Below are 27,703 nucleotides of genomic sequence, written 5' to 3'. Positions count from 1 at the left end.
TCAACAACCATGCTTTCACTTTAACCCTTTAGGTACTTAGGCTCAGGATCTTTGAGATGGCAAAATGCATTAGAATTAATGATAGGAGCTGAGCACCTGCAGGCTGCAAAGATTTAATTGGGGACATTGGTCATACTATTGGTGCTTTCAGTATTATGGATCTCGGGGGCTTGCATAAGCTATAACTGTTTCACTACTTTATGAGGCAATACAACTTTTAGGTTCTAAAGCAGATAAACTACCAAGACAGAGGTGGTGCAGTTTTTCTAAATGGAAGAAGCAGAATATTGCCTCGTAAAACAGCAAGACTGTAATTTCACCATCGTGTTAGATGGCTGTGAGTAACGGTTGTAATTAGAAATGGCATGGCATGCTTTGTGTTGGGGGTTGGGAGATTTCTGGCAAAATTTGATAACTTCTGTTATGTGTTTTCCTAGTATATACATTGCACACATGGATTTTTGTTGTCCTTGCCTGGAGTGCTGTGATGAACACAGGTTTATTGTGGAGCTGACACAGAAACAGAGTACAGCGCTTCCCCACAGCCTGCAGATGTGTATGTGTTCAGAAGGAGTGCACAAGCCTGTGTACCTAACAGCTGGACCTAACATTTTACAGGCTAAATACATAATGGGTTTCATTCCAAAAAGGTGATAGTTTTGTGTTTTTTTGGTGAATCTCAGTTTTCCAGATGGCAGCTGCTACTGGAGGAGAACTTCCCAACTGACAGCTCGATACAGTATCGTCCGGTCGAAGATTGCCCGTCTGTAACGTGCTGGGAGCGCACAATACAGACGAGTAAGGCCATCCAGCGATACAGTCTCCAGTTTCACGCGTCCTTAGCGCTTTGTAAAATAGACACATTACCCTTTCCGCACCCAGCATGTAAATGAACGAAAAAGCTGTATAATGAAGGAATTAGCTATTCCCCTACGATACTGTAACGGGCGCTGATATTATCTCCTTAGGAACCCGCTGTTTTGCCGCGGCCTTAACGTGCTAGTTTACCGCCTCCCCCTAGTAGGAGTTAGGACTGTGAGTCTAGTAACAAATCCATCGACACCGCTTAAGATACTCAAAAACAATAAAACAATAAGCCTGGCACCCTCCTTGATGTAGTACGTCCCGGATGCCCCCCCCCTTCCCAGCGCGCCCGCCACTACCCCTTTCATCAGCTGCATCCACCCATTATGCCCCTCACGGGCATGTCCCGCTTCACAGAGCGCTCCCACTCAAATCCGTTCATGGGTATATACCCTTTCGCCCCCCTCACAGCGCCATGCTACCACTGCGACCCGGCAGTCCCGTGAGGCCTACAAAAAGGTTAGGTTTAGAGGGCAATCTGTACCCTCGTTTGTCCAGACATTTTGAAAAAGTTATAGATATCTAACATTTTAGAGCAAAATTTGTATATTGTGGCTGTACTAGAGAAGGAAGGATCTTACATGTATGTAGAAAGCAGGGTATAAAAAAAAATTGAAATGTGACACAGAAAAAAGAATCCTATCTATCATCCACACTAATTACTCAGCTCTACAATCCCTGCCACTCCCTCAGAGATCCCCTGGGCTTCTCTCATACATTTTTTTAATTCAGATCCCATCCTTGTCTTCACCACCTCCACTGAAAGGCTGCTTCATGAATCCATCACCCTCTCTATAAAGAAATATTAACTTAGATTACTCCTGAGTCTATTTCCTTTCACCCTCATCTGTGATTCCTTCTTTAAAAGCCTCCTTTCTGTTAAAGGAGGCCTGCCTCCTGTGCATGATTCCTTGGTGATATTTAAATGTCTCTATTATAGTTCCCCCTATCCTGCCATTCCTCTAGTACAGGGGTCGGGAACCCATGGCTCGCGAGCCAGATATGGCTCTTTTGAGGGCTGCATCTGGCTCGCAGACAAGTGTCCGCCACACTTTCCAGTCCCCCGCTGACCCAGCTGCTCCCCGGTCCTCCTCCGCCCGGGCATAAAATGCTGTCAGCCCGGGCGGAACGTGGCAGAATAGCTGGAGTTGGCGGCACCGGCGTGCTCTCTTCTTCCCGCCCCCCCCCCCACGGCCCGGAAGAGGAAGTGGTGAGCATCGGGTGCGTGCGCGGGAAGAAGAGACCACGCTATTGTGGTCAGCGTCGGCCCGAAGAGCAGAAGAGAGGCGCGCAGAAAAATGAAGAAGAATGTCAACCCCTGCGGCTGATGGGACTCCTCCTCTGCCCGGGCTTAAAATGCTGTCAGCCCGGGCGGAACGCGACAGAACAGCTGGAGTCGGCGGCATCGACATGGTCTCTTCTTCCTGCCCACCCCCCGCGGCCCGGAAGAGGAAGTGGTGAGCAGCGGGTGCGTGCGCGGGAAGAAGAGACCATGCTAGTGTGGTCAGCGTCAGCCCGAAGAAAAGAAGACTGTGCAGCGCAGTTCGGAGGAAAATGAAGAAGAGCTTCAACCGCGGCCGATGGGACTCCTCCTCCGCGAGGGCTGAAAATGAAGGAGGTTAGCGTTGGGAGGAGGCTGCTGCTGCCGCGAGTTCCCGGGGTCGGGGAGAGAGAGAGTGAATGAGTGAGCAAGCATGTGTGTTTGAGATCCTGTGTGTGTGAGTGAGAGATTGCATGTATGTGAATGATTGAGAGCCTGTATATGTGAAAGAGAGTATGTCTGTGACTGAGAGCCTGCCTGTGAGAGAGAGAGAGAGCATGAATGTAAGTTTACGATTGGGAACCTGTATGTGTAAGTTTGTGATTGAAAACCTGTTTGTGTGAAAGAGTATGTGTGTATGATTGAGATCCTTTGTGTGTGAGAGAGATCATGTATATATATGATTAAGAGCCTGTGTGTATAAGTAAGAGAGAGCATGTGTGTCTGTGTGTGATTGAGAGCTGGTTTAGGTGATGGAGCATGTGAGTATGTGATTGAGAGCCTGTGTGTAAATGAGAGAAAGAGAGGACATGTTTGTAAGCATGTGAATGAGAGTCTGTGTGTGAGAGAAAAAGACAGCATGTATTTATGTGATTGAAAACCTGTGTGTGTGTGTAAGCGTGAAAAGATAGACAGCATGTGTGTAAATGTGTAATTAAGAGCCTATATAAGTGAGAGAGAAAAAGCATGTGTATATGTGAGTGACTGAGAGCATGTGTGTATAGGTGTGTAATTGAGATCCAGTGTGAGAGAGAGCGCTGGTATGTGACTGAGAGAGGAGAAAGTTCCAAGCAAACCACCCCTCCTCCTGCTAATTCAGAACAATCTCAGGACACCTGGATATCAAACGTTCCCAGGTATGCAGAGCAAAAAATTGTTTGTATCCTTATTATTTTTCATTACTGGGTCTTTGTGTCTGCTATTTTGAAATATTTTGTTGGTATCTGGAAATTTTTTATATGAGTTTTTAATTATTGGATATTCCACTCATCAGCTGTTTCGAAATATGTTCTTTTTGTTAGTACAGTTTTACTGCTGATGATTTTATATTTCTTGATTTGTTTTATAAGGATGGGTGATGTTTCTTTTTTCCTTTGTTAACACTGCATATAGAGACTCTGGCTTGTTGCAGTTTCCAATTCAGTTTTATCTGCATGCTTCTAGTTATGCGTTTTGGTCTCTTTATTCTATGTTAGGTGAGGGTCAGCACGTGATTCAGGTGAGGTTTTCTGTTGGCGTGTAGTTTCTGTGTAGGACTCTATAGCAGCCTGACTTGGTCCATTTTCCTAATAGGAGATGTATTGGTGTCTTAAGGCCTGGTGTAATATTTTCAGAGACTTATTGTACTTTAAAAGTGTGATCTTACATAAAATGCACACATTTACTTGTATTTAGTTTTAAACATATTGTATGGCTCTCATGGAATTACATTTTAAAATATGTGGCGTTCATGGCTCTCTCAGCCAAAAAGGTTCCTGACCCCTGCTCTAGTATATGCATATTTAAGTCTGTCCACATAAGCTATAAAATGAAGACCATAACCATTAGGGATGTACAGCCCCCAAATTTTTGGTTCGGTTTGTTTTTTCATTTTTACATTTGTATTTGGTTCCTGTAATGTTTTTATTTGGTTTGATTCATTTGCCAAACCCAACAAAATAACATTAAACTAGAAAACAACTCCAAAAAAAAAATACTAAAGGCCTCTGATGGCCCTGGCTGGGCCATCCTGAGCCAAAAACTGACCCAAGCCTAATGCTGAGGCCTGGTCCTAGTGCTGAGGCCTACGCCCAGCACCAGGGCTTGGCACTGATGCCTGGTCCCAGCACTGAGGGCTATATCCTGCCTGGAGCCAGTGCCAGGGCCTGGCCCTGAGGACCCTTCCCAGTGCCAAGGCCTTGGCCTTGATGCTGGAGGCCCATGTTTACATTTTTTAAAACATGCAGTGAATTCAAAAATACCCAGAAATTGGGAATTTTCATAGGAGACTATTTTAGGTTCGTTCCATTTGGATCAAATAAAAAATGGCCTCATTCACTGCATTTTTTGTTTTTGTTAAAATCAAATGCAATCCCTATCGACCATTTTAGTACTTACCCTCTGGGCCAACTCCATCTAGTTTATAGCCTTTTGAACTTGTAATCTCCAGAAATGTATACAGTATTCTAAATAAGGTCTCACCAGGGACTCATACAGGGGAAATACCTCCGTTTTTCTGCTGACCATTCCTCTCCTTATTCACCCAAGCATCTTTCTGGCTTTTGATGTCACCTCAGCCTCTATTTGGCCACTTTAAGTTCATCGGATATGATCATCCCCAGATCCTGCTCTTGTTTTATGCTTAGAAGAATTTCCCCCCAGACAACTGATGGAGAACTCTGATTTTTGAGAGCAGCAAACTGGTCAGCTTTTCAGGATATCTCTAAGGAATATGCATGAGAGAGATTTGCATGCATACCACCTCAGTTGTAAGAAAATCTATTTCATGCATATTCCTTAGGGATATCCTGATAACTCGACAGGCTTGCAACCCTAGAGTCCCGGAATTGCCTACCCCTGTCCTATATGGAACCACTCCCTTGGGTTTTGCAGCCTAAGGGGGTCATTTTCCAAGGAGTTACCGCAGGAGATAAGTCCGCAAATCGCGCTAACAGCCGTTAATGCGATTTGCGAATGCAAATTTTTAATTTTGTATTCAGGGGGCGGAGTTGGGGCGGAGCATATGTAAAGTAGGAAAGAATTATCGTGTGCGGCTGTTTCACCGCAGTGTTAGCGCGGCTCCTAACGTGGCCAATAGCTACAACCCTTTCATTCGCTAGAGGATTTTATTTTTGTTATTTTGTAATTTTCTATTTGTATTTTTGATCATTTTTATCACTTACAGTAAACTTTTTATTTGAACATCACTTCAAGCCTTCTGCCAAATGTTTTTAGAATCGAAGCCAGTGTGCTGTGATCTACTGGAGTGAGTACTCTTGTTGGCAAAAGGTTGAATGGGACTGGAAAGATTGTTGTGCACTGATCCTTACCATAAGTGCACCTAGAGCCCCGGAGGCTAGTCCTCTTCCCCATTGCTGGAACTTTGGCACCCCAGTGGCTAACCATAGTGATAAATGGAGAGATGAGTTAGAGGTCTGGGAAGATAGACTTGCCCTGGGACTCTCTGTGGCCCTACATTCTGGACAGCAACTGAAGAGGAATTTCATGCAAAAGGACAAACCTTTACTGATAATCCTTCAACAATATCATGAAAATGTTGGAAAGAACCAGTCCAAGGACTAATCCCTGCAGCACAACACTAGTAACACTCCTCTCCTCAGCGTGAACTCCATTTACCAGTACCTTTTGTTGCCTCCCATTCAACCAGTTTCTAACCCAGCCACTCACTTTAGGGCTATACCAAGGGCACTCAGTTTATCTATATGTCACCTATGAGTATCATGTCTAAAGATTTACTGAAATCCAAGTACACTACAATTAGCTCTCTTCCCAATCCAACTCTCTGGTCACCCAGAGAAAGAAATTGATCAGATTCATCTTTCAAAGACCTACCATATTTTTCGCTCCATAAGACACACTTTTTTTCCCCCCAAAAGTGGGGGAAAAATGTCTGTGCGTAGTATGGAGTGTATGTAGTGTCTCTCCCTCTCGCACACCTCCCAACTCAGCCTAATCAGTATGGCTTAGGTCAAACATCAGCTGTTTGAACCGCGTGCGCTACGGAGGCCCCTCCAGTTCAAACAGCTCCCTGCCAGTCTGCTGTTCCTTGGGTGCTTATTTGTGTCTGTTTTCTGCAGTCCTATTTTTGGTCTTTCTTTGGTGAACACTGAACAGAAATATTTTGCTTTTTCCTCATCTGCCTCTACATATTCCTCCCCTTCACTGTAGTCTCTTCATGCCACTTTTGCATTTTCTTCTATCACATATCTAAAAAAAGGTCTTGTCCCTCTGTTTTACCTTACTAGTTATTTTTTTCTATTTGCATCTTTGCTCTCCTGACTACTTTCCCAGCTTCTCTTAACTTTTCCAGATATTGTCACTTGTCTTCATCTTTTTGCAATCTCTTGTAGTTTCTGAATGCTAACAATTTTTTTTCCTTTAGAAAACCATAGCTGCTTTGTTTTTCCTCTTAACTTTAATTTCCTAAGAAAAAGGTTAGTTGTCATTATAATATTTCCTTTTATAATTTTGCCCATTGCTCTTCTACTTTTCCTAGATTTTCCAGTCCAACTGACTCCTTGAGATACTTCCCCATTGAAGCAAACCTAGTTTTCTTGAAGCCTCACCTTTGAATGAAACTTCACTGCCTCTGTTCTAATACTGAACCAAAACATTTGGTGATCACTGGATCCCAGAAGCTCATCCATTCCAAGATCAGAAACACTGTCCCCATTGATAAGTACCAGGTCCTATACCCCCCCTTCCCATTTTGGTTCCATTACCAGTTGATGGAACTGGTCTCCTTGCAGAAAATTCAGGACCTCCCTTCTTCTAGATGACACCACAACTGGCATGTCTGGATTAACATCTGGCAGATTGAAATCACCTAGCAATAGTGCCTCCCCTTCTTTCATAGTGATATTTTTTATTACCATTTTATTTTTATACTTGCTCAGTAAAAGTTTGCTCCTTTACCTTGATTTTAACAAATCAGCTAGTGAAGGTATTCTTTCATCTCCATGATAAAGTATTGGATTGGGGCTCAAAGGTTGCAAGTTTAGATCACAAATCCCTAGTTAGAAAAGATGGCTTTGCTTCTATAGAGTGCTGTGCCATGAATGAAACCTTCACAGAGGTGTTATAGGAAAGAATAAATTATCCTTTCACTAATAATGTTATCACCAGGGAGCCCAACTTTCAAACCTTTCCATGGTACAGCATTTGCATACATAAGTGGACATGTGGAGATTAATGCTAATGTTTTATAAACTGTGCAGTGGGAGCTTCAGTATGCAACATATATTTCCGATGCAAGCAAACACCTGCTTAATCTACCCATTTTATAAACATATGTGTATATATTTTATGTGCAAAATACACTGATACTGTCAAAACAAAGTGCAAGAATTAAACAGGGAAGCAGGTATTTTATAAATTATGAGCATAGGGAGCATAACTTTCATACAAATGCACGGGGTGGCATATATGCACGGGCATGGCTGTGAACAGATATCCGCAAGTATTTTATAACCTGTGCATAATTTTATAAAATATGCCTATCTCTACACTGCAACATACAGGTATATCTATGCTCATGCTCATTTACATGGAATGCATTGAAACCACATTTGTTAATGCATTGAACATGCGGACTTTACCTTCTTATTTTAAAAATAAACATGCGTATATTTTACATGCAAAAGTAAAGTAGGACTTACTTGCTTAAGTTGGCCAATTTTAAAACATGCTTCCATAAATAACCAGTTTATCAATTAGTGGAACAGTTTACCCAGTCCTTCTCTGGGTCATTGAGACTCTCCTGGTTCTTCAGCCTGAACTCCTCCCAGTTTACAGAGATTTCCCACCCAGTCAGTACTTTACAATAAACACATTTAATATCACTTACACCAGCTAGTTAGCAGGTGTAAAAATATGTAAGTTGGCAAATGTAAGCACGTAAGTGTCTTTTAAAATAGCATCTTATGCATGTAAGTGTTGACCCTATCCTAGAATGTTCCTAGACTGTGTATATGTTCATATGAAAGTGAAAATACACGCAGATTTTGGATTTTTATAAAATATGGAATACACGAGTAGAGGCTATTTATGTGCATAGAGTTTTGAAAATTCATCCATATTCTTTTGAAATACTTATTTGCATGTGTACCAGTTGCTGATACCTCCACCAGCTCACCCAGTCCTTCTCCAGGTCGTCTAACCCCTATGGCATTTCATCCTGAACCCCTACCAGTTTGCCCAGACTTCCCACCCAAAAGTTTCAGTCAACAGATGAGTCTGATTTTAATTGCATGAATCAATGAGCAGGTGCAAAAGTGTATGAATAAGTTCAGTAATGTATACATCAATATCTCTTACAAAATGGCAACTATCATATCCACTTTTGAGCCCTGCCTCAGAAGGCTCTTAGATGCCCTTGTTTTTGCCTCCATGCTACTTTAGTATGTTTATGCCCCTTTGAAAATTCACTCCAAAGTAATTAAAATGAATGGATTCCTATACGCACAAAGTAATCATAGAAGAATGAGCTACCATCCCAGCTCTTCTTATATCAGGAAAATATTCAGAAAGTTTGTGTTATGTTTCTTGGTCAAAGGTATTTGAAGGAAAGGATAATTTATTATCCATGGGTAGTACAGAGAAGAAATGGATTACCAATACCTACTTCCATGGGTAGGACAGTGAGAGAAAATCTATTTCCATGTGCATATGCAGCAGAACGGAATAAGTTATTTGGTATATTTTAAAAGGACACGTGTGCGCCCAAAGATACTTGCTATTTTATAAACTATACGTGTAGGTTATAAAATACTCTTCATGTGCATATGTTTGGAGAGAGAGAGAGAGGGACAGAGGTCTAAAATTCTTTGATGTCAGTTTTACAATGGATACCTCTGAATGTGTCAGTAACACCACCCCCCTAACCCCAATCCAGCTCCCGAAAACTCACCCCGAATCCAAGTGCCCCCTTACAATTGTCCATATATTGAGTAGCAGACTGAGCCTTATAGAGGCGCTTTCTCTCTCTCTCTCTTTCTCCACTGAGGAACCTCTGGAATACCCTGCCCCTTTTCCGCCTACTTTTCCCCGGCTATTTAAAATTCACGTAGCTCCCGTGCGGCCCACTTACGCACGTATGTGGCTGTTTTTGCCCACGCAAGGCTTTTAATATCTACCTCTATCCTTTCTTCGTTACTTATTAATTATTTTAAATTCTTTTATTCTGTCTGTATGAGACCAACTTTGATATTCTGGTTTGTGACTCTGTGTCTCCTATTCCTGGATGTTTTCTGACCAGACAGCATCTCTTGGTTCTTCAGTGCTTATGAATAATCTGTAGTTTGGGAGATGTAAAAGATTATCTTTCAGAAAGCTTGAGCCCTAAGGCTACTGATATGTTCAGTAAACCAGACCTTCGCAGCATTCTCAAAACATCAGGTTGTCCTTACCACTTTGATCATACAAAGATGTTATTTGAATTTCATACACTATTCTTACATCTCTGAGAATAATTTCTACAGCTTTTTTTTTTGCTTTTGCTAATGAGTTCTTCATTCCCTAGTCTGCTTAAGAGAGAGAAAAATTCATTGAACTTAGGTACCTCTGGCAAATGTCATTTATTAAGGTCTTTATAAGCTGCATATATCAAATGTCTGCTTCTCTTGAAATAAGACAAATTTTGTTTAAAAACGTTATATGATTTGTGCCCAAATGACCTGTGGAAGTCTATAATTAGGGCCATGCTTTCTTCCTGATTAAACCTTGAAGAAGTTCTTTGATCTATGTTAGGAAGCAGTCAAAAAAATAAAAGAGATGTCAGCTATCAATAAATAACACATTTCATTCTAGCTTTATTTCTTTAATCCAAGAACTGCACTTCAACCACTCATGGCAAATGTGTTTTTTTCAGCAGGAACATGGCTTGAATGGAATTTCTCTGCCTAAAATATATATATGCCTAGAACATAATTTTGTCACCAATAACGTGAATGCTTCTTCATATTTTAAAGTCAAATATTGCACTGGGTTCACAAGGAAATTGATTAGAATACAAGATCATAAAGAAAAGGGGTGGGATATGGACAGGGTCTGGGCGGGGCATGGGTGGGCCAAGTCTGTAACATAAAGTCTGCATGTAAGTATTTACGTGCCAAGCGCGCACCCTACCACATAACTTTATTTCTGCTATGGATGGCGTGTAAGTAATAAAATAATAACCAGGGGGCAGATTTTAAAAGCCCTACACGCGCCGAGCCTATTATGCATAGGCCCGGCAACGCGTGCAAAGCCCAGGGCCGGACGCCACCATCTGCTTGTGACCTCACCCTTCCCTCAAATGCTTTTCCCTACTTCGTGCGAGATCTCGGTGTCTCCCTAGACCACCAACTAAACTTCAAAAGCCACATTAACACAATCATAAAGGGAGGATTTTTCAAGCTCCATATCCTCAAAAAACTTAAACCCCTACTCCATTCGCAAGACTTCTGCACAGTCCTGCAAGCGACAATGTTATCAAAAATGGATTACAGCAACTCCTTACTTCTAGACCTTCCCTACTCTACTATTAGACCCCTGCAAATGTTACAGAATGCTATGGCAAGAATCCTTACAAATACATGCAAAGCCGACCACATCACCCCTATTCTAAGGGACTCCATTGGCTTCCCATCTCCTCCCGCATCAGAAACAAAGCTCTTACCATTATTCACAACTCCCTGCACAACCACAATCACTCCTGGCTTGAGGATGCTCTTCGATTCTGCTCCTCCAATCGTCCTATTAGAACCGCACTTTCAGGAACCCTCTACACCCCTTCCCTTAAATGTGCTCACCACACCTCCACCAGAGAAAGAGCCCTATCCATTGCAGGCCCCTCCCTCTGGAACACTATGCCACTTGAGCTCCGACTAGAACCATGCATTCGGAAATTCAAAACAGGGGTTAAAACATAGCTCTTTAAAATGACCTACCCTGATCCGGATCCTACGTGGTCCCCCTACTCCCTCTACTCCTTCACAGAAAGAGCCCTTGTCATTAATGTACTCATAGCCTTCTCCTTTATTCCTTTAATTATACTCTGTTTTGTTTCCCATTTCTCTTCACCTCCTTATTTACCCCCATTTATACCCCTTTCCCCCTTCCCCTGTCCTTATACCCTTCCTTTTTCCCTTTAGTAAACCCTTTTATTTTACCCCCTCCGCTATCCTTTAAACCTTACTTTTCCCTATAGCAACCCTGCTAGTCTATATACAGTTGCCTTTCTGAACACATAATATGTAATGTCATATATAGGGTCTCCTGTATGTACAAGTTAAAGATAATGTATATTACTGTATATAATACTTTTTGTTATTATTGTATATAATACTTTTTGGAGTGTATAATTTATATAAGTTTATCCACAGTGTATAAGGTTATACACAGTCCCTTAGTGAGTGTATAATTTGCAATGCTACTTATTATGTTCTTCTGTTGTTTTCCATCAGGTACTGTTCCTTTTCTCCTCTTCCTGTTTTTCCCTCTCTTCTCTTGCCCCTTCTCTCTTCCTATCTGCTCCCTCTCCCCCACCCTGGTTTTTTGTAATTTCCTCCTTCAGTTATATTGTAAACCGGCATGATGTACCCACGAATGTCAATATATAAAAGCTAATAAATAAATAAATAAAATAAATAAATAAATAAATAAATAAATAAATATGCAAGTGTCAATATAAAGTCATGTGCATGCGTATAGCTGATTTTATAACAGTCGCAAGTATATGCACATATATGAACATCTGTTATAAAATTGCCACGTCCATTTTCTCTGACCTTATTTTCTATGATGGATACTTACTTTGATTTTACAAAATGCTTAAATTTTACAAAAGCTGTATATATTCTAACAGAATCAAATGCCAAAAACTCCTGTTTCCAAACAAAGGTATTCAACCATCAGATAAATCCAACATGGTTCATATGTCAACAGCTGTATACATCAGGGGAACCTTCCATATGTTTTAAATGGCATATGCTTACATGTCCACCATGGTGAAACCTAACTCCAAATTATTATTATTATTATTTTTATTTACTTTTTAAAAAATAATTAATGACAAACTTTCAAGCATTATTTAAACTGTGCTAAAATACATCTTAATGAAAAAGAAAAAGAAGAAAAAAAATTAAGTCAAGCAAGTTAAATACCCCCAAAACTTCAGAAGAAAGTGGAATATCTGAGGGGACAGGAATTTTCAAGAACTTAAATTTAGAATCCTCAGTCACTGATGGAGAAGCCCTCATTTCAATACCAGTAAATCCGGTAGTCACTAGAGCAAGCATATCCTGCCCTAGGACTCACACTTTGATCCAAAAAACAATTTGCAGAGGCCTCTACCCCTCAACCCTTGAAAGCCATAAAGATATTAATTTATTCACACTAATACCATCACAGGCTGTAACAAGGGTATCTAAAACATTAGCATCCCCAACAGAAAATTGTACAGCCGGCTGGGTAGGTTCCACATTGTTTTCCGGATCAAGAACTTTGGAAAGCGTGTCCCAGTGGGAAAGTTCAGCTAAGCACTGCAGATGTATATCCATAGGTCCACTAACCTTGATTGCACCTGGAGAGGACATTATGATCTTTCACTTTTGTTTTATGGCTATCAAAAGGCCAAATATCTTCCCAAGAGAAAAAAAAAAAAAAGGGGGTGCACGATCGATGCTTGCTGCAGAGTAGAGATTAAATGTTCAAGTGGCACCTCCTAATGAGAGAAGAGAGTCTCCAAGTTTTGGGGAGGACAAGAACGGCAAGGCAGCTTGTCTCATCTCAGGCTCACTCCCACTCCAAATTATTTATCTATTACAACTTGGGGCTTTCATTTAGGATATTTAAATATTTCCCATCACTCCTTTTCAGAATGCATATTTAAATCCTTAAATTTATCTTTGTAGGCCTTATAGGGTTGTCTTCCAAAATAATCTGGAAAGTTCTCAAAGTATCTAACATTCATCCTAAACTATGATGTTCTTATGAACTTTTTACTTCTACCACTTAAAGCTAAAAATAGCCTCTCATAAATTCCTGGGACATATGATTGACAACAGAAAATTATTTTATGATCATTATGCATAAAAACAATCCAAGCTACCATCTGAGAATCAATGTATTTTAAATTGGGCACCTAATCTGAGAATCTGAGTGTAATGGTCTGTAAATTTTTAAGGAGATGGGGGCTCAAGATATTCTCTGCATCAGAATAGAACATTTGAGAGTCACAGAGGAACAAATTTAAAGAACTCTGTGAGTGGTCTCTTGGGGAAGCTATTGAAATATCTATTTAGTTTAGTTTAGTTAAATCTTGATTAACTGCAATGCCATCCAATATCAAAGCGGTTTAGAAACGTACGAAAGGCAGTATTACAAAACATAAAAAGTTACATACAATTAAAATATTCAAAGCAAAAAATTAAGGATATAAAAACAATAAAATCCTAAGAATAAGAGAACAAGGATAATAAAAAGTTACACATATAGGGGCAGATCTTAAAACCTGCGCACAGGCATAGATTTGTTCGCGCAACCCGGCGCAAACAAATCTATGCCCGATTTTATAACATGCGCGCGGCTGCGCATGTGTGGGAGGCGCGTGCAAAGGAGGGTGATTTTAAAATCTGGCACGTGTGTGCGTGCAGCCAACAGATTTTTATAACATGCGCGCATGCCTGGAACTGCGTGCACATGGACACACGTGCGTATGTTTTAAAATCTACCCTATTATGTACAGTATGAGAATTAAAACTAGAACAAAGTTAAGAAAAATGTAAAAAAATATTGGCTCTAAAAAGAAGCCTTGCAGCAGTGTCTTGTAAGAGTTGAATACCGTTTAACAGCAAGATGTATAGCACTGATAAAGAGCATTGCAGTCATCCAACTGATATCAAATCTAAGGCATGAATTTTCAAAGCAGTTGCTCACATAAGTAGCTTGCGTTTGCATACATGCTTTTTTATTTAAAAAAAAAACCCACAAATTTTAAATATCCCGCGAGCAGGGTTTAAGTGCGTGGCTGGGCCTTGCGTGCACTGTGAGCATTTTAAAAGGGGCCTGACCCCCAGGGAGGGGCGGTCCAGGGGGCAGGGCAGGGCTGCAGGCAGCCAGTACAGTGGCCATTTGCCGCTGTGCTGGGGGATCGCGTGCCGGCAGGGTGCCGGCGCGCGCAACTTGCTACTGCTCCTTTGGAGGAGCAAAAGGTAAATTTAAAAAAGTAGGGATAGCTAGGATAGGGTTAGGGGGCGGGTAGGAGAGGGGAAGGGGAAGGGAGGTTAGAGGTTAGAGAGGTTAGAGTTTAGAGGTTAGAGAGGTCTAGAACGGGTAGATGTGAATCGGTTATTTACTCTTTCAGATAGTAGAAAGACTAGGGGGCACTCCATGAAGTTAGCATGGGGCACAATTAAAACTAATCGGAGAAAGTTCTTTTTTACTCAACGCACAATTAAACTCTGGAATTTGTTGCCAGAGGATGTGGTTAGTGCAGTTAGTATAGCTGTGTTTAAAAAAGGATTGGATAAGTTCTTGGAGGAGAAATCCATTACCTGCTATTAAGTTCACTTAGGGGTAGATTTTCAAAAAACGCGAATAGGCGTACTTTTGCTGGCGCATCAGGCGCCAGCAAAAGTACGCTGGATTTTAGTAGATACGCGTGGAGCCGCGTGTATCCACTAAAATCCTGGATCAGCGCGCGCAAGGCTATGAATTCTGTATAGCCGGCGTGCGCCGAGCCGCGCAGCCTACCCCCATTCCCTCCGAGGCCGCTCCGAAATCACCCCGGGCCGTAGCCACGCCCCCGTACCTGCCCCCAAAACGCTGCCGACACACCCCCTAAACGCCGCGACGACCGGGCCCGCCCCCGACACGCCCCCCTCGGAGAACCCCGGGACTTACGCGAGTCCCGGGGCTCTGCGCGCGCCGGTAGGCCTATGTAAAATAGGCTCACCGGCGCGCAGGGCCCTGCTCGCCTAAATCCGCCCGGGTTTGGGCGGATTTAGGCGAGCAGTGCTCTGAAAATCCGCCCCTTAGAGAATAGCCACTCCCATTAGCAATGGTAACATGGAATAGACTTAGTTTTTGGGTACTTGCCAGGTTTTTATGGCCAGGATTGGCCACTGTTGGAAACAGGATGCTGTGCTTGATGGACCCTTGGTCTGACCCAGTATGGCATTTTCTTATGTTCTTATGTTGTTAGGGTAGGGGGTAGGGAAGTTCCCTCCCAATCCGCTCCTTAATTGGATGTAATGTCAGTTTCGGTCATGCAATGATGTAATTGCATTACGTCCTTTGATTGGCAGTCTAGGTACTAGCATATAGACCGGTGTTAGACAGGGCTCTAACTCTGACATCATTTCCGGTCTATACGCCACTATGCCAATAAGTTATTTGAACTGTTTTTTAATTCTGACAAGATTCTTAAGTGTGCATTAATTCATAGCCTTTTGTTTTTAGACTGATTTCATTGTACCCTGAAGAAGAGCTGCAGTTCGAAACACAGTCCCATGTGGCTTGGAAACACTAAGGCATCGTTGGAGCACCATGTCATGATCGCCACTTGGCATTCTTTGCAGCAAGCTATAAGATAATTTTCCTTGAACGTTTGTGAACATTTAGAGATGTCTCAATAACATTTTTATGTGCTACATATAGTCCAACCTTATTCCAGCTGATATGTTTTTTCAGAAAGTGCTGGGGTTGGGTGGGAGGGAGGGACTTAATACAGAGCTGAAATACAGGGGCGGGCAACATCCAGTCCCTTTGGACATCAATCTGCTCAGGTTTTCAGGGTATCTCTAATGAATATGCTTGAAAAGATTTGCATGTAGAATACATCAGATCAGTTCAAATCTATCTCATGCATATTCTATGGAATATCCTGAAAACCAAAGTGGCTTAGCGTCCATGGAGACTGGAGGTTGTTGACCCCTGCAGAAACAACAAGTATTGCATCTTAATTTACTTCTATTCTATTTTTATCTGTATTTAGAGATTCATCACCAGGAACTTAATAGGCTGCAGTCAGAAGTAGAAGGACTGACAGTAAAGCAGAAGTGGCTTATTTATTTTTAATTTTTAAAAATGTATATCCTGTCTTATCTTTGGTTCCAAGTGGGGTACGCAGACTACATTTATAATAAAAACTTATTGTGGTCAGGGTATCACTGAGGATCACCTCATTTAAGTTTCCAAACCCGGATAATCCTAATAAGAATTTTATATTTTTATAGTCTGTCTTTCATGTCATTTCAAAGCAGATACCACAAAACTATAAGAACATCATTTAGACAAACATTTGAAGGAACATTCAATGTGGTGTCATTTCTTATACTATCTTAGCATACTAATGCAATGCATTGCTGTTTGCTACAGCTCCTTGTTAGAATAGGCACAGGAGTCCAGTGAACATTGGGGGGGGGGGGGGGGGGGGGGGGGGGGAGAGAGAAAGAGGGAGAGAGACTATAAGGCTCAGCCTGACACTCATAATTGGACCATTGTAAGGAGGCACTTTGAATCGGGGTGAGTTTTCAGGAGATGGGTTGGGGTTGGGGGGTGTTGTTACAGACACATTCAGAGGTATCCATTATAAAATTGACCTCATTAAAGAATTTTAGACCCTATAAGTGATTTGTACAATGCAGCTAGCTGACTGCAATGTACAAATCAACTCCTCTTGTTAGAATCTTCATCACTTATAAGGCCTAAAATTCTTTAATGAGGTCAATTTTACAATGGATACCTCTGAATAGGTTTGTAACACTACATCGCTAACCCTAACCTACATCCCGAAAACTAACCCCAATTCAAAGTGCCCCTTACAATGGTCCATATGTAGAGTATCAGACTGAGCCTCATAAAGAGACACACTTCTCTCTCTCTCTCCTCCCTCCCTCCCTCTCTCTCCAGTGCTCACCAGACTCCTGCACCTAACAAGGAGTTGGAGTAACATACATGCACTGGTGCTGGCCCCACCTCCAGAATGGCCTTTTCCGCCCACTTTTTCAGGCCACGCATACCTCAATGTACATGTGCCCTTCCTGGTGATTTAAAATTCACGTAGCTCCCGTGCAGCCCATTTATGCGTGTATCTGGCCGTTTCGGCACGCGAAGTCTTTTAAAATCTACCTTTAAGTGGATAAAGCATGCCACTGGTTTGATTTATTGTACAGAATTATTTGTCTTGTTTCTTTAATGGTCCTAAATCCACCGACTACTTCTATTCAAGAGTTTGGTATCTTGACAGTTTGTGAATAATTCTACAGACATAATAATAAAAAAAAGGAGCTAGACATCTTCCCCCCCCCCCCTTTTTTTTTCCCTACCCTACCTCTAGAGAGTTTTTCTTAAATCTACCCCAGTCTTTTCTACCTGTGGGCATTCTCCTGTCAGGCCAGTCGCACAAAACTTGCTTGGCACAATGCGGTCCAGGTCATTCAGTGCAATAATAGCCAATCAGGCCAAAGCATTCATTCGTGGGGGTCTGATAACCCTGTTTACTCATGTCATTCCCACAGCAGGCAGTGAAATCCCAGTTGGCATGCAGAGCAGCTAAAAAGTTCTAACCCGCCACTCTTTATCTGTTAAGCTTGTGTTTTATCTGTCTTTTGTAAGCAATTTCGTTGATTGAAGAGTCTCTGCTGGTCTGGCCAAGCTATACTTTAGGTTTAACTAGCAGAACACTTGCCTAGAGAGAGGCTGAGAAAAGGAACACAACTACTGTACTGTTGCCCTCTTTCAGTTAGTGTGGCAATGATTAATTTAAAAAAAAAAAAAAAAAAGATATTTAGTTTTTTTTCACCAGAGAAGCCTGACTAAGATAAATACCTTGTTTTCAGCTGGGTTCTAGAGGCAGGGACAGTAACTTTTTAATCAGCTATGGGGGCAGCACATACATGCATGAATGCTGTCTCACGCCAAGGGACAAAGCTATACTATAACATATACAAGTATATGCGTGCATGATATAAAATAGGCTGTACGTGCGTTCATGTGCGCACAATTTTATATGGACGCGTGCATGTGTGCGAAAATGCCACCTCGACCAAGTAAGTGGGAGGATTTTAGTAGACCTGCGCCCTGATACAATTACCAGTTTCCCCAGTTTGTTCCCAGTTCACCCAGTTAAGGGGTAGGACCTCCTAACCCCCCTTCTAGTTAAATAGCCTTCCTTTTACCTTGTTAGCACCCACCCTTAAAACCCTGCTGACTAGCCTAGAAATTTTTGTTTTATTACTTACACGCTATCCATAGCATTAGCAAAGTTATGTGGAAGGGGGACTCTGGCGCGCGCTTCTGTGTGTAAAACCTTATGCACACATTTCATATTAAAGTCTTGGAATGCTCATGCCCTCCCATAGACCATGCCCACACCCACGCCCTTCCCCTTTTTAGCAACTTTATATTTGCGCGCATACTGGGAGATACGCACAATGGGCGCCAGCCAGACATACTTGTATATCTCCCGGTTTCGGCATCCCCTGGGCTTTTAAAATTCATCTCACAGTGAGAGAAAAATAACAAATCAACAGAGTAGGTAATGGCAGAAAAAAAGGCAGCTTGGCCCATTCATGGTGTCCTGCCTCCCACAGGTGCTTTCCTGTTTGTTCACTGTTGTCCTACTTTCACAGTGTCCTGCTCCCACAGCAGCCTTTCTGTTTCTGTTCCTAATGTTGTGTTCATGCTTTACTCTGCATAGCTTCTTGTTTTCTGCTATACCGAGAACCGGTGGCTGCCTGCACATTCACAGCTTCTGCTAAATTCATTGCAGCTGGCTCTAAAGAGTAAAAGGTGAATCTGAAAAGCCCGGTGCGTGCATTAATTAGGAGATGTGCACACAAATAGGGCTTACACATGCACACATTATTTCCAAAACTCAGATATGTGAGCGTATCTTGGGCTGCGTTCATATCTCGCTGAGTTTCTAAAAGGTGTGGGGTGTGGGTATAGTCTGGGCGTGGCATTGGTGTTCCGGGGCAGGGCTAAGAGATGTGCGCAGATCTAGATATGCACCTGGGTGCGTGCCCAGGTTCCCTGTCACATACATTTACTTCTGCTATGGAGGAGGTGTACAGAAAACTTTCTGTTTCAGAGGGGTTTAAAAGGTCTGGGGTAACTGGGAGGAGTGCAGGCTATTTGTGGATGATTCTAAGATCTGCAATAGAGTGGAGACACCTGAAGGAATAGAGAGAATGAAAATTGATTTAAGAAAACTGGAAGATTGGTTGAAGATTTGACAGCTGGGATTCAATGCCAAGAAGTGCAGAGACATGCATCTTGTGCTCCTACTATGTGACAGGGGCCGACCAATGGCACCGGTAGCCCCTGTGACATAGTAAGGGCAAAGGCTATCGGCGCCATTTTGAATACTGGCAGCTGACAGTCCGAGTGCAGGAGATCGCTCCAGGACCCCCGCTGGACCACCAGGGACTTTTGGCAAGTCTTTGGGGGGTCAGGAGGGTGGGGGTTTATTCGTTAGTGATACGTTGTATTCGTGGGGGTTTGCCATACGTTTCGTGACCCCCACGAATACAAAGAATATGGCATATACATTGCGGATTGCCAATACATTGCAAACGAATGCACACCCCTAGTGCACAGACCAGGAGGGGAGATCTGAAGATGGCGAAACAATGCGACAAGGCGATATCTAAAGCCAGAAGAATGCTGGGCTGCATAGAAAGAGGAATAACCAGTAAGAAAAAGGAGGAGATGATGCCCTTGTACAGATTCTTGGTGAGGCCTCATTTGGTAGAGATGTGAATCGTGTCCTCGATCGTCTTAACGATCGATTTCGGTTGGGAGGGGGAGGGAATCGTATCGTCGCCGTTTGGGTGTTTAGAGTATCGTGAAAATCGTTAAAATCGTGAACCGGCACACTAAAACCCCCTAAAACCCACCCCCGACCCTTTAAATTAAATCCCCCACCCTCCCGAACCCCCCCCCAAATGCCTTAAATTACCTGGGGGTCCAGCGGCGGTCCGAAGCTAAATCGGGGGAAGGGGGAGGGCAGGAAAACCGGCACACTAAAACACCCTAAAACCCACCCCCGACCCTTTAAATTAAATCCCCCACCCTCCTGAACCCCCCCCAAATGCCTTAAATTACCTGGGGGTCCAGCAGCGGTCCGTAGCTAAATCGGGGGAAGGGGGAGGCCAGGAAAACCAGCACACTAAAACACCCTAAAACCCACCCCGACCCTTTAAATTAAATCCCCCACCCTCCCGAACCCCCCCCAAATGCCTTAAATTACCTGGGGGTCCAGCGGCAGTCCGGAACGGTCTCCTGCAATTGAATCGTGTTGTCTTCAGCCGGCGCCATTCTGCGCCGCCATTTTGCAAAATGGCGGCGCAAAATGGCGGCGGCCATAGACCAACACGATTCGACTGCAGGAGGTCGTTCCGGACCCCTGCTGGACTTTTGGCAAGTCTTGTGGGGGTCAGGAGGCCCCCCCAAGCTGGCCAAAAGTCCCTGGGGGTCCAGCGGGGGTCCGGGAGCGATTTCCTGCCGCGAATCGTTTTCCGTACGGAAAATGGCGCCGGCAGGAGATCGACTGCAGGAGGTCGTTCAGCGGGGGTTCCGGACCCCGGCTGAACGACCTCCTGCAGTCGAATCGTGTTGGTCTATGGCCGCCGCCATTTTGCGCCGCCATTTTGCAAAATGGCGGCGCAGAATGGCGCCGGCTGAAGACAACACGATTCAATTGCAGGAGGCCGATCCGGACCGCCGCTGGACCCCCAGGTAATTTAAGGCATTTGGGGGGGGTTCGGGAGGGTGGGGGATTTAATTTAAAGGGTCGGGGGTGGGTTTTAGGGTGTTTTAGTGTGCCGGTTTTCCTGCCCTCCCCCTTCCCCGATTTACGATTTTTTGACGATAAATCGGGGGAATTGGTATTGTATCGTGGCCCTAACGATTTTTGATGATTTAAAATATATCGGACGATATTTTAATTCGTCAAAAAACGATTCACATCCCTATCATTTGGAGTACTGTGTTCAGTTCTGGAGTACACATCTGAAGGGGGATAAAGACAGGATGGTGGCAGTTCAGAGAAGACTGAACAACATGGTGTGGGGTCTGTATCAGAAGAGAACTATGAGGAAAGGCTGAAGGATCTCAATATGTATTTCTTGGAAGAGAGGAGGTATAGGGGAGATATGATACAGACCTTCAGATACCTGAAAGGTTTTAATGCACAATCATCAAACGTTTTCCGTTGGAAAGAAATCAGTAGAACTAGGGGTCACAAAATGAAACTTCAGGAAGGATGATTCAGAACCAATGTCAGGAAATATTTCTTCACGGAGAAGGTGGTAGATGCCTGGAATGCCCTTCCAAAGGAAGTGGTGAAGATGAAAACAGTGAAAGAATTCAAAGGGGCATGGGATAAACAGTTTGGATCCCTAAAACTACAGGATGAAAATGAAGAAAAGAGTTCATGGAGGTAACTTGCTGGTGCAGCAGTTACTACCTTTAACCAATAAGCCTTCATACTATTAATGCAGCTCCATCATCGCTCTCTGCTTCAATGGCAAGGGGAAAAGGGGAATTGGATTCGTACAGCAACCGAGTACCCCAGCTTTTACGGTCTGGGGAAACAAATAAACATGGGGGTAACTTGCTGGCACGGCAGTTACTATCTTTAACCAATAAGCCTACATAGTGTCAACGCAACTCCATCATTGCTCTCTGCTTCAACAACAAGGAGTTACAGGGAATTAAATTCAGACAGTAAGCAATGTGGGCCCTGACTTTTACGATTTGGGAAACTGATAAGTATGGGGGTAACGTGCATGGCACAGCAGATGCTACCATAAGCTTGCTGGGCAGACTGGATGGACCATTTGGTCCTTTTCTGCTGTCATTTATTTGTTTCTATATTAAACCAGGGTGGTTTGGAGGACCTAGCTCATAACTGGTGGACAAACTGGCAATAGTATGGACATGTTCCCCTTTTAAAATTCCCTGACTTACGAGGTAGAAACAGAATTTATGTGCCTAGGCGTGCATCCATTTAAAACTGGGTGCAGAGGCATGCCCATCCAACCTACCTCCAAACCTCTCAGTCAAGCCCCCAGCCCCCTCACCCACCATAAATGATCTCTTACTTCATAACTCAGTTAAAAACCAAATTCTCCAAACCATACCCATTCAGCATTACTCCCTAAAGACCTGAAATGATCATTCTCCAAAATCTTCAACAAAATAATTATGCTTTCAATTTTTTTTAAATAATTCACTTTCACTTACAGATCCAATGGCATAAAATTAAAAAATGTAATATAATAACAAAAGCTGAAAAGAAGGTAAATAAATATAATCCAAAAAATTTATCCCTTCTAAATTACGTATCATTCAAAAATCATTTATTTTTCACATAAGACCTTCATAGATTGGACATAAATATCATTGCAGTAAAAATTTCCTTTTGAAAATTCTCCGGTGATATAATCATAGATCTAATTATTACTTTATCAATAGTGATTCTGAAGCAAAACTTTCAAATCAATAAAGTCTGAATTTGTGAACAAAAACTGTGTCCTTGAATCTCTCCACTATATTCTAGCAATCCACGTTAAAATGTCAATGAATTGCATCTCCTATCCACAGGTTATCAATGGCATTTGATGTTGTGTAAGCATAGTATTGTATTGAGCGCCCATTGTCCTTACATATGGGCAATCACATCTCTTGTGCACCTGATGCAAGACTGGAAGACTGGTCATCCAAATCGCAGATGAAATTCAATGTGGACAAGTGCAAGGTGATGCAAATAGGGAAAAATAACCCTTGCTATAGTTACATGATGTTAGGCTCCATATTAGGAATTACCACCCTGGAAAGGGATCTAGGCATCATAGTGGATAATACTTTGAAACTGTCGGCTCAGTGTGCTGTTGCAGTCAAAAAGCAAACAGAATGTTAGGAATTATTAAAAAGGGGATGGTAAATAAAACGGAAAATGTCATATTGCCTCTGTATCGCTCCATGGTGAGACTGCATCTTATACTGTGTACAGTTTTTCTCATCGCATCTCAAAAAGATATAGTTGCACTGGAGAAAGTGACCGAAATGATAAAGGGGATGGAACAGCTCCCCTATGAGGGAAGGCTAAAGAGGTTAGGGCTGTTTAGCTTGGAGCTGAGATGGCTGAGGGGGGATATGATAGAGGTCTACAAAATCATGAAAGGACTTGAACAGGTAAATGTAAATTGGTTATTTACTCTCTCAGACAATAAATGCAATAAGAGGCACTCCATGAAGTTGGCAAGTAGCTCATTTAAAACAAATCAGAGAAAAAACGTTTTCACTCAATGCATAGTTAAGCTTTGTAATTCATTGCCAGAGGATGTGGTTACAGCAGTTAGTGTAACTGGGTTTAAAAAAGGTTTGGATAAGTTCTTAGAGGAGAAGTCTATAAACTGCTATTAATCAATAAGAAAAAGTAGCTTCTATTTAATGTTTGGTTACTTGCTGGGTTCTTGTGACTTGGATTGGCCACTGTTGGAAACAGGATGTTGGGCTTGAAGGATGGTTGGTCTGACCCAGTATGGCATGTCTTATGTTCTTAATTTTAAAAGACATACGCACCAAAGCTGGGATAAACATGCAGAAGTCGGGTCAGTGCATGCCGCATGGATTTCAAAAAACGCAGAAGTAGTCATGCATCTCCCAGTATGCGCACAAAAAATATTTTACAAAAAAGGAGCAGAGAATGGGCATGGTCTGGGCGGAGCATAGGTGTTCCTAGATTTTTCAATGAAATCTGCATGTCAGTATTTACGTGCAGAAGCATGCACCTGGATCCTCTATCGTGTAACTTTACTTCTTCTATGGATGGCATGTAAGTCCTGAAACAAAAAAAAAGTAAAGAGCTTAGTGGGGTTTTTAGGGTGGGGGCTAACAAGATAAAAGGTAGGCTAATTAACTAGGGGGGGTTAGGAAGTCCTATCCTTTAAGTGGGTAAACTGGGAACTAACTGGGGAAACTAGTAATTGTGTCGGAACGCATTTGTACCAAATTCCTCCCACTTACGTGGTTGAGGAGGCATTTGCACACACATGCGTGCATCCATATAAAATTGTGTGCATATGTACGTGAGCACCGTCTATTTTATATCATGCATGCATGTCATAAATTGCCACATGCATTAGTGCGAGCAGGCATATGCACGTACACGTGTGCCCATGTGGTTGTTTAAAAGCTACCATCAGTCTGTCTATATATATATCCAAAAAAAATCCCACCACTTATTATACTCATCTTATATGATATAGCTTGATGAAACCACCTGACACGTCTATGTTTCGAGAGCAATTCCCTGCTTCAGGAGTGTGTCATCCAGTGTGTGTCCCAGGCATGTCCCTGGATAACGATGCAAAAAAGAAACTTTTTATTTATATTTATTTAATTTAATAAAATGAAAACGGGGGGAAAAAAAGAACAGCAGAAAAAACAAAACCATCCTTAATTAGACCTCAAGTATGGGGAGAACTTAAGGAAACAATTATATTAACATTGTAACTTAATAAATGACAGCAGACAAAGACCAAAGGGGTACATTTTCAAAAACAGCGCGCGCGCGTACTTTTGTTCGCACACCACACACGAACAAAAGTACGCTGGATTTTATAAGATACGCGCGTATCTTATAAAATCCGGGGTTGGCGCGCAAAAGGGGGTGCACATTTGTGCAACCTGCACGCGCCGAGCCTGGCGCGCGCTGCCTGTTCCCTCCGAGGCCACTCCGAAATCGGAGCTGCCTCGGAAGGAACTTTCCTTCTGCCTCCCCTCACCTTCCCCTCCCTTCCCCTACCTAACCCACCCCCCTGGCCCTATCCAAACCCCCCCCACCTTTGTCGGTAGATTTACGCCTGCCCGAGGCAGGCGTAAATCTGCGCGCGCCAGAGGCAAAATAGGCGCGCCGGTGCGCGCAGGGCTTTTAAAATCCAGCCCAAAGAGTCCATCCCGTTTGCCCAGCAAGTTGCTTTGAATAGTAACTGCCAATCCATGCAGCTTACCCTCATGCCTCCTGTTAAGGATAGTAACTGCTGTTCTTTGCAGGTTACCCTCAAGCCTTCTATTAAAGGTTGTAGTGACTGCTGCTTCATGCAGGTTAATTCCCATGCATCACAAACAAACACAATGGTTAAACGCATCTTTGCATTTTCATACACCACAAAGGAGCCTTCGTTCAGCTAATAAAGGGCTTTTATCAATACCATCAATCAGAACGGCACACCTATCTGAGGTAAGAGAACGAGCTATCTCAGTCACGGGTCCCAAATTATGGAACTCATTACCAGATGAACTCAGATTACAAAAGGGCATTAAATATTAAAAAAAAAATAAATCTGAAAACATTACTATTCAGAAACGCGTATGAATTATTGGCAGAGAATTGATTGTCTTGTTTGATGGGTCCTTCGCTAGGCTGTTTCTCTCTTTTTTTATTTAATTTTATATTGTTTTACTTGCTTTTTACTTTATTGATTTATTAGTTTTATTTCATACAGTTGGATGTAATGTACTTTTTTGTTTATATTTTTACTGATCAGTTTTAATTATTTTATTTTTTGCTTGTACTTTTTATCTATTTATGATTCATTGTATACCATCTAAATTGACCTACAGATTGACAGTATATAAAATAAATAAATAAACAAAACAAATAAATAAATAAATGTAGAAGTGTTATACCTAAAGTTAACATAGGTTACCCCATTTTTTCATTTCCATCCTCTAGCCTGTAGGGATCTGCAATGTTTATCCCATTCCCTTTTGAATTCCATCACCATTCGTGTTTTTACCACCTCTTCGTGAGGGCATTCCATGTATCCATCACCCTCTCTGTGAAGAAATGTTTTCTGATGTTGGTTCTGAGTTGTCCCCTCTGGAGTATCATATCATGAGCCCTAGCTCTGCAGTTTCCTTTCCAGTAGAAATGGTTTGATGTTTGTGCTTCATTAATACCTATCAGGTATCTGAAGGTCTGTATCAAATCTCCCATGCTCCTCCTCTCCTGCAGGTATACATATTCAGGTCCTTCAGCCTCATCTCATAGGGCTTTTGATGCAGACCTCACACCATTTTGGTCAGTTTTCTCTGAATAACTTGCATCCTGTCCTTATCCTTTTAGAGATGAGGTCTCCAGAACTGAACACAGTACTTCAGGTGAGGCCTCACCAAAGCCCTGTACATAAATATTGGTGAAGATCATTTAAAACTAGTGCTAATGTTGATAGGCATTAGCAATTCCCTATTTTCTAAAAAGCCTTCAAGTTGTTCAGGATCAAAAAACACAAACATAGTATTCCCCATCATAACCTGACACTTACAGTTACATTCTAATAAAATGGAAAACCCCATGGGCAAGTTAACCACCCTCTGACTTTTTCTTCAAAGATGTTTTGCATCTTAATTGAATAGCTCTAGCAACATCAGGAAATAATGCTATTTCTTGATACAAGAATGCATAAAATTTAAGACAGAAAAACCCTTTCAATGTCCAATTTATGTCAGGTTCTAAAACAAAAGTAACAAGTAAGGTAGTGAAATCTCAGTCTGAGAATCTTGCAGTAAAGCCGCAAGATCTAACATATCAACTAATGGTTCTGAATTCACTGGAGTACTAGTAGGTAAATTTCTATTTCTCCCTGTAGCAACAGGGGGAATTGATTCTAATAGAACCTTCAACAAATTTAGGCCTAGGTTCATCATTTTGCTATAAAATTGATCACATCATATGTGTGTGTGGGGGGGGGGGGGGGGGGGGGGGGAAGAGAGACTTTTTTAAGGCTCAGCCTGACACTCAATATATGGACCATTGTAAGAAGCACATTGATTCAGGGTGAGTTTTGGGAAGGTGGGTTGATGTTAGGGGGACTTACTGACACATTCAGAGATATTCATTGTAAAATTTGTTACTTCGGCCGGCCACGGAACCCATGGCTGGCCTTCCTTACCTCACGCCGCTGCCATCCCAAGAGCAAATGCGGGCCCCTCCGCAACATGGAGGGAGCACCTCCTGCGCTGCCCTCCTCTCGGCGGCCCTTGGCATTATGGCGTTGTGGAAACGCCACTGCTGTTTATCTCGTGGCTCTGCCTCGTGGCAGATATGCCGCCGCTGGCTGCTGCTTCTTCTGGGTTCCTCAGGCGCGCGTGCCCCTCTCCCTAATTTAAGGGGCCCGCGGCGCGCTGAGACTGCCAGGCCCATCCAGATGACATCAATCACCAGGACCTATTTAAGGCAAGCTCTGATAGTCAGAGCTTGCCTTTGCAACAGGTTCCCTCGCTCCCTATTGCCTCCAGGTGATTCTTCAAGTTCCCGACTCCTTTTACCTTTGGATTGCTTCTTTGGACTTCGACCTCTGCTTTGCCTGACTACGCCGTTGATTCTCTCTGAATCTCGACCTCTGCTTCGCCTGACTACGCTATTGCCTATCTCCAGACCCAGACCTCCGCTTCGCTTGACTACGCTATTGACTATCTCTGTGATCAGACCTCAGCCCTGCTCGCCATTGCCTTCAGATTGCTGCCAGCCCTGACTCAAGCTTGCTCTTCAACACTTCTCCAACTTACTCCCTGGACATGGTT

Source organism: Rhinatrema bivittatum, chromosome 8, assembly GCF_901001135.1.
Source record: "Rhinatrema bivittatum chromosome 8, aRhiBiv1.1, whole genome shotgun sequence".
NCBI lineage: Eukaryota > Metazoa > Chordata > Amphibia > Gymnophiona > Rhinatrematidae > Rhinatrema > Rhinatrema bivittatum.
The sequence above is the reverse complement of the archived record's forward strand: the minus strand, read 5'-3'. Positions refer to the sequence as shown.